The sequence below is a fragment of the Cottoperca gobio genome, chromosome 10 (genome assembly GCF_900634415.1).
Source record: "Cottoperca gobio chromosome 10, fCotGob3.1, whole genome shotgun sequence".
Taxonomy (NCBI): Eukaryota; Metazoa; Chordata; class Actinopteri; order Perciformes; family Bovichtidae; genus Cottoperca; species Cottoperca gobio.
Window position 1 is genome coordinate 21,966,450 of NC_041364.1, and position 7,960 is coordinate 21,974,409.

At 40.2% G+C, this 7,960-nt stretch overlaps 1 long non-coding RNA gene across 1 annotated transcript; it reads left to right on the forward strand.

Annotated features, from left to right (window-relative positions):
• The first annotated feature begins 5,569 nt into the window (after positions 1-5,569).
• LOC115014929 (uncharacterized) lies at positions 5,570-6,506 on the forward strand. The gene is made up of 3 exons (XR_003832955.1): positions 5,570-5,589; positions 5,823-5,884; positions 5,960-6,506. It is a non-coding gene; the product is annotated as an uncharacterized LOC115014929 (long non-coding RNA).
• The last annotated feature ends 1,454 nt before the right edge of the window (positions 6,507-7,960 follow it).

Sequence of the window (7,960 nt, forward strand, 5' to 3'; positions counted from 1 at the left end):
TAGTGTTGAAAATGGAAGTCAAGTTTCAGTTGACTAATAGTCTGGGCATTTGAGTCTTATCTTCGTCAAAGAAAATTAGTATAGATTTAGTCAATGAAAACTGTTGACATTTTAGTCATCAGATGAACATTTCAGTCAATCTCTTCTGGCCAAAATATCACCTCATCCATCGCCATATTGAGAGACATGTGGATCCTTCAATCAAAGACAATCATAGACTTGTATATAAAGAACCTTTAAGGAATTAAGTAACTCCAAGTCCTCCTGACTGAGCTCATTATGTGCTGCGGCTGTAGATCTGATATGGCTCACGTATCGCAGAAAACAAAACTGCTGCATTGAAAAAATGTGCAATAGCTGCAACCACATACGTGCATCCATCCACACACACACACACACACACACACACACACACACACACACACACACACACACACACACACACACACCATCACAAACACTTGACCTCCATGCTAAATTTCCGCCTCCTAGTGCAAAAACTGTGGCCGCCAAAGGCTCGGGACAGTTTGTGGACCGTTGGTCACATCTTTAAAGAAAAGTCTATAATATTTCATCTCCTCTTTTTTGTCAACGAAAATAAATAGAGATTTTGGTAAAGTTTTATTTTAAACTACTTTTTTTTCATCAACAATATTGCATGTTGGCGAACATATTTGGTCATAGTTTTTATTAATAAAGTGAGCACAGGTTTACATGTTAACATATTGTACACATCAGACGTGTTGTATTGTATTGGTGACCAACAGTACCTTTGTTTATTCTCTGATCTTTCCATCAACAACAGTGAGAGCTGAAATATTGAAATAATCTGCAGTGTTTCATATTTCATATGTTGAACTCCAGGTAGTCCTCCAGTAAAGATGGCTTCTCTTTTTTTTATGACTTATTCCGTTGTATTCTGCAACAAAGACAATTTTATACAATCGCCTTTCTGACATTTGAGCGCCACTCATGCTGTGATCCTCAAACAAATCGTCACAAGAGAGAATTTCTGATTCTTTGTGGTTCTCTCTCTGGATTCCCACTCTCTTTTTGTATAGACGGAATCGGAGTTTCGGGCTTCTGGTGGAATCGCAATGCATGCTGGTGTGGCAAACCTAGAAAAGTGAGCACCAACATCAAGTTTTGGTGTCCAAATCCCATAACTAGAAGAGCGATGATTACACACTAAAAACCAGCCAAATACAATGTAAACACGATTGAAGAATAAGCTAAATACAATGTAAACACGTAGAGAAGAAATCCAATATGTAACCGCCCTTGTAGAGTTGGTGCTCACTTTTCTAGGCTTGCCACACCAGCATGCATTGCAATTCCACCGGAAGCCCGAAACTCCCATTCCGTCTATAGCATAGAGTTTTCTATTATCTTTTTTTTTTTTTATCTCTTTGCTCTCCCTTTGTCTTTGTTCCCTCCCTCACCAATTCTTTTGCTGCAACATCCTTGGTGTTCGGCAAGAAAGACGTCGCCATCGGGAGAAAAGTACACGTACTGTTGCTCTTTTGACGCATCACACAGCTTACAGCACTATGATCAGAGAGAAAGATAGAGAGGGGGAAGATGAACAGCAAGTGAGAGATACAAGGGGAGAGAGATTGACATGGGGAAGGAGGCGGGGAGACAGAGACAACATTGCTTACAGACAGATTTGAAGGGAAAGTAAGAAATTCTGTAAATTGCAGGAAAATGAGTTAAGGAGAAAAGAGATCAGTGGACAACAAATGATAAACTCAGCACCTGGGCAAAGAGAGAGATCACACAGTTTAAGATTGAGCGCATCTGAGAAAAAAGACCCTGTGGAGGGATCTACCTCCTCCACCTCCTTATCTCGTGTTCCCAGGGTTTAGGAGGAGCGTAACAGAAGACCCAGTGACTTAATAGAAGATTCACAGCTCTATAAAAGAGTGAGAAAAGTTAGAGAGGAAATTAAGGAACAAGAGGAGAAGAGGAGATAAACAGAGAGAAAACAGAGAAGACAGGGGAAAAGGAGAAACAGAGGGGAGAAGAAGGAAGGGAATAAGGAGGAAGGGTTAGTGAGAAGAGAACTAGACTAGAGAAAAAAACAAACAAAAAAAGGGGAATAAAAATCCAAAGAATGGTTGAACATTTTGAAGAGTGAGATGAGAATATTTACAATAAATCTTTCAATATATAATATCAAATGTGCAAATGTGGATGTCCAATCAGTTTTGATGGTAAATGTAGTTGATTAAAGAAATAAATTCCTCAGTGCGTGCTATATTGACCGAGAAAGCTGAGTTCTACCTACATATACCAGGATGCATCTGGCACCTGGAGGGTCACTGCCAGCCATATCCCCTTGCACTGCTAGATCATCCGCAGTCTCGGCCTCTCTCCTCTCCGCAACTTCTTCGTACGTATTCTCGGGCTCAAATAAATAGGGCTGAATATCTTCTGCACTCATATTTTGGTATGCCATTTTCACTGTTGGAAGAGTAACTAGTTTGTAATACAAGCAAAGACAAGAAGGAAGTTCTATTTTTGAGCAGCATCTAGAGCAGTGGTTCCCAAACGGTGTGCTGCGGCACACTGGTGAGACAAATCCCGGTGTGCCGTGGGATTTTGAAACAATTAGGCCTATTGCATTTAACTGTAGACAAGGTTCTAAATTATTTTTTATTTACTTCAGTGTTTCCTCTATGTTTACTGCTCTGCGGGGTGCTGCCTGGGCTGGATGAGGTCTGTGCGTGGTGCAGATCTTTTAAGTTCTCTCCTTACCTTTACTCCGCTCAGTCTCTGGCTGTCAGTGTGTACGCTCGCGCGCGCGTGTGTGGGGGTTCGGAAGCGGAGCTCCACCCTTCACGAAGCAGAACAGAGGAGAGGAGAGAATGTAAATATGCAAAGCAACTGAAACGTGCACATAAATGACATAAGTGTTTAGTTTATTTAATAAAAGAGCACCTGTTCAATGTGAAAACTGAGTTGTGAATATATATAACAAATAAAAATAAAACGTCTTGAATTTCAGGGGGCCCAGCGCAGGGAAACACTGTACTTTATCGGTACTTTGTCCTACACACTTATTTCACAATATAGAAACAATAGGTCTTATATGCTTTGGCCTAAATATAAATAAAACAATCATAAAAAAAAAGAAATCTGTCAAAGCGAACCCGTTTTAGCCATTTGCACATGGTGGGAAATATTAGAGTGTTACACATCAAAGGCTCTCTGCTAGTGTGAAGGAGAATAGTTTCTTACACTAGATGAATGTTCACAGAATGATAACAGTGATACGATGTGTTATAGAGGTGATTTTGCCTGGATATGAACTCAGGTGTGCCTTGAGATTTTGGCTTGGTCATTGTTGTGCCTTGGCCACAGAAAGTTTGGGAACCCCTGATCTAGAGCACGCCCCCTGGCTACCCAGAAGATGAGACCAGAAATCCAAGCTGAACTAAGCCTGTAGTTCTTCCTTGCCTCCAATTACGTCAAATGAAAAAGTCAGATTGCAAAAGTCATAGGATTCATCCTCTGTGTACCTGCAAACCTGTGCTAAAGCTACTACTGGGCAGATAGATAAACGTGTTGTTTAATCAACCATCTGGAGCAATTTTGGGTTCCATGTGTTGCCCGAATACACTTCGACATGTGGACAGGAGGAGCGAACGGCTAACCCTGCGATCAGTAGAGCCACAGCAAAATACGTTGTGTAAATAAGACAGCTTTAGAGATGATGATTGGCATATTAGGATATGAACTTTGTAGAGAGATAGCAGACCCTGCCTCCAATCTATATAATTATAATAATACATTTAATTTATATAGCGCTTTTCAAGACCTCAAAGCCGCCTCAATATACTTGAACACAAAAATAAGTTTACCTCCAAACTGCTACTTTCTGAGAAAGACAACCACATGAAACTATTATTCTCACTCCCAGTCTCCCGACCCTCTCCATGTTTCTCTGGCTTGCTCTTGAACAGGTGTAGCCACCGTCAGCTCCGACATTCTTGTCCTCACACTGCACACGACCATCAGCTCATGCAGCCTCTCTGCCTGTTCAACACTTGGCAAGCTCTCCAAAGAGCTCCTCTTGTACCCTGACAACCTAAATGAAAATGTGACGAATGTTTGTGAGGAAAACATTTCATGACTGGTAAGAAGAAGCCCTCTGAAAGAACATTTAAACCAGGTTACAATGAAAACTGAGGAAAAACCTTTTAAAAAGATATCCAGCTCAGTTTGGTGAGACACTCTATGTTTTAGAAAATTCTATGGTAGGAATTATGGTAGAATACACGTATGTAGTCAAAATGAAAGAAGTTTCAATTCACAATGGATGCTACTCGAGAGACAGAATGCATTTAAATTTGTTTTTTTCCCCCCCAATTTTATTGTTGTGGGAAAAAAAAGACAGAGAATAAAACAATTCTTGATAATACAAATAATTCTTGAGGAGCTATTTCCTTTTGTTACCCGACATTATCTAATCATCCTCTTTTTGTCCCTCGTGCAGCCATGAATTGAAGCTGGAGTGAAACACAAGCTGTCACATCCGCAAGCAAGCAATTACTCTCTCCAAGAAAAGTACATCAAAGTACAGCCTGGCTGGGTACTGAGGTCCACACATACAGCCCTTAGAGAACCACATTGACCTTTTTTAGGTGGGTAACAGGGGATCTTTAGGGAGAGGTAGCAGGTCCACACTATATACTATATAGAAGTGGTGTACATCATCTGAAAGCTGGGGAGATTAATTTGAGATGCAGCTTTGTGTTTTTCTAGATAAACATGTTTTATGTTTTTGTTAGGCGCCTTTTCAAATTTGAAAGTTTAAGATGTGTAAGGGCTAATAAATTATGTCTCATACATTGTTGGAGCAATTTTGGGGTTGATATCATTTGTATACAGATTTGGTGCCAAATTTAAAAACAATTGACCACCGAATTGATAAATCACTAAAGAATACCACATTTACACACCAAGCCCTTCATGAACATCATAGAAAGACTCATGCAAAACAGTAAAACGCATATTTTCAAGATATTTCTTTGGATGCACAAAAATGACGAATAATCGCCTTCAAAACAAAATCATGCAATAAGTGATTGTAATGTGTTTAATTGGTAGAGAGAGGGGATGACATGCAGTAATGGGCTGGGAGTCGCATTCAAAATTAAGTTCCCATACAACATAACTGAATTATCATTTACCTTTCAAGGGAACGTTTTCTCCCGGGGGTCATTCCACAGAACCACCCAGAATCTTTAGATTCACCGTTAGGTCAGATTTGACCTGGAACAGGTAACAGAAACCTTGTTTTTTAGAAACCTTGTTGTCATAAAATGTATTCTAGTGAATGCTCTGCCTTGTGATGTAGTATATGTGTAGTATATATTGTGATATAATACAAAATTGTCAGGGTTTTTGGACTGCAGTTCCTCTTTGGACCATGTGGGGTCGCCACCGTTCATTTCTGTGTGTCATATAGCTTGTCTTTATTGTTTCATTGGTTGCACCTGTTCCTTGTTTGCTAGCCTTTATAAGCTGCCTATTTTCTTCTGTTCATTGCTGAGTCTTGAATTGTTGCCGGAGGCCAAGTTTGTGAGTTTTGAGACGTCTCTTGAAGTGTCTGTTTTTGTGCCCTTGTCTCGAGTTCCTGAGTTAACTGCATTTTTACTCTTTAGCTCTTGAGATCCTTTTGCTGCCTGCTTTTCGGATATCCTCTGTTGATCCTGTTTTTGCCCAGACTTACCTGTTAGTTGTCTGGATGTATTTTGAGTTTTGTCCTGCCACCTGTTCTAAAAGTAAAGACTCCTTTTCTGACCCACTCCAAGCCTGTGTCTGTCTCTGCATTCGGGTTCGATTCCCAACAGACCCTGTCACAAAATGGTAAAAGGTAATAAATGTATTCAGTATATTATTTATATCTATATCTCTAGCTGCTGCTAACCTCCTGTCCCCCCCCATCCAGACCAAGCTCAGATCCTGGGGAGACAAGGCCTTCTCCATCGCTGCTCCCACCCTCTGAAACTCTCTGCCTCAAACCATCAGAGACTCCTCCTCACTCACCACATTCAAATCATCACTTAAGACTCATCTGCTCAACACTGCCTTCAACCACTGACCGTCTCTTCTGCTTATCCACCCTTTTCTCTTTCGTTTGTTCGTTTATATATTTATTTTTGTATCACTCACTCTGCCAAGTGTCTTTGAGTTTCTAGAAAAGCGCTATACAAATCTAATGTATTATTATTATTATTGTTCATGTCACCAGGATTTAAAAGAAAATAAGGGAGTCGGGGCTGAGCTCAAGATGAGCTCATCGTGGAAAAGTCGTAACATCTCAGACATATTGCAGTCTGTAAGAAGCCTGGCCAAAGGGGTGAGATCATCTTACACATGAGCTGGAAGAAATTATGAAGAGAAACACAGTCCTTCCCCCATTTTCCACCAATGAGGACAGAGTATGTGGGCTCTAAAGATACGAGCACAGCCAGTGTATCCTCAGTTGGACTCAGCTTGGGCTTTATCTCTGATTTTGAAGAATAAAGCTCTATTGCATCGGACTCTGATCGTCTCCAGTGAATTCTTTTGAACCTGCTAAGAATCCAATAACTACTCAACTGTACTGAAGTTTTTTTAAGTCAAGCCATGATCTTTTTTCTAAAACTAAGTAGTGTTGTTACATGTTTTGTTACAATTTACAACTTTAACCATGTGTTTAAAACTGCGACCATAATCCGCGATAGGTTATTAATAATGTAGTTTAGATGCATGCAAACGTAATTTTGTAGAAGCCAGGGTTGCTTTAAAATTGAGGGCGGGAAAAACACTCTGGCTCTGTAACAAACCAATACGAGTGTTTAAAATCTTGTCTCATAAATGTTTTGTTTGTTTTAGGGAAAAACGGGTGATTTCATCCAGGGACCATTAAAACACCTGCAACTACCTGTTTACACCAGAAACGATGATTTCTGTCACTTGCACCATCTGGCATTCCCTTTTTTAATTAATCCCAATACATGCTGGCAGGGGTGTAAAATGGTCACTGCAGGTGGAAAATGTGACATGAAAAAATAGAAAAGGACAAAAAGGAGCAGGCTGTTAGCCTGAGGGTGGACACAAGAGGATTTTTGTTTTACTCATTTAGATTTACAAGAGACAAACACATACACAGATAACAGCTGGGAAAGTATTGGAGTTATAATTATAGAATGATTATGTCTGAGATCGGCTGATGTCGGGAGCTGTGTGAAAATCCAAAGCTTGATTGCAGGATAGAAAAATGGAAAAGGATGGATTGACAGATGAGATAATCCGGGGATATGATCTGATCTGCATGTGATTTGTATAGTCATCATCCCCCAACTGTAATCTGCCAAAGTACATTTCATTTCAGACATTTTCTAATGAGGATTTAAACTCATTGTTTAAACAATGCCTTTGGCTCTGTACAGTCACAGGGATGCAAAGCAGAAGTACATTTTGTACTGTCAAGTGAGCTTCTGTATAATGTTAAATGACTGCATCACTGTCTCTTTGCAGTTGTTTTATGTTACTTTGTAATTCTTTTGGTCTTTCTTTTTTGTCAGTGGATGTTCTGCCCATTATGTCTCTTTGTGGTAATTTAGAGTCTCTTCTGGGTTGGTCCATGTCTCTTTCAGTGATATTTTGTAGATGAAGTCCAGGGGAGCCCCTGACTTTTAGGGCCCAGGCTCGGTAGGCCCGTTCAGTAATCCATCCATGTATACTGCTGACAAAAAATGACAATTTATTCAGCAGTAGGATACGATTCAATATCTAGATCCCATTATATCCCATCATACAGAAGCACTTTCAGACTATGTGGATGCGAGCTATAGTGGCCTTACTTCTGTGAAGCTCACGTTAGAAGTGCTACGAGGGGAGATTAAATCAGAGGTTAGAGGCAGAGGATTTTCGAGGGCCTGTGAGTGAATATGATTCAGTTTGG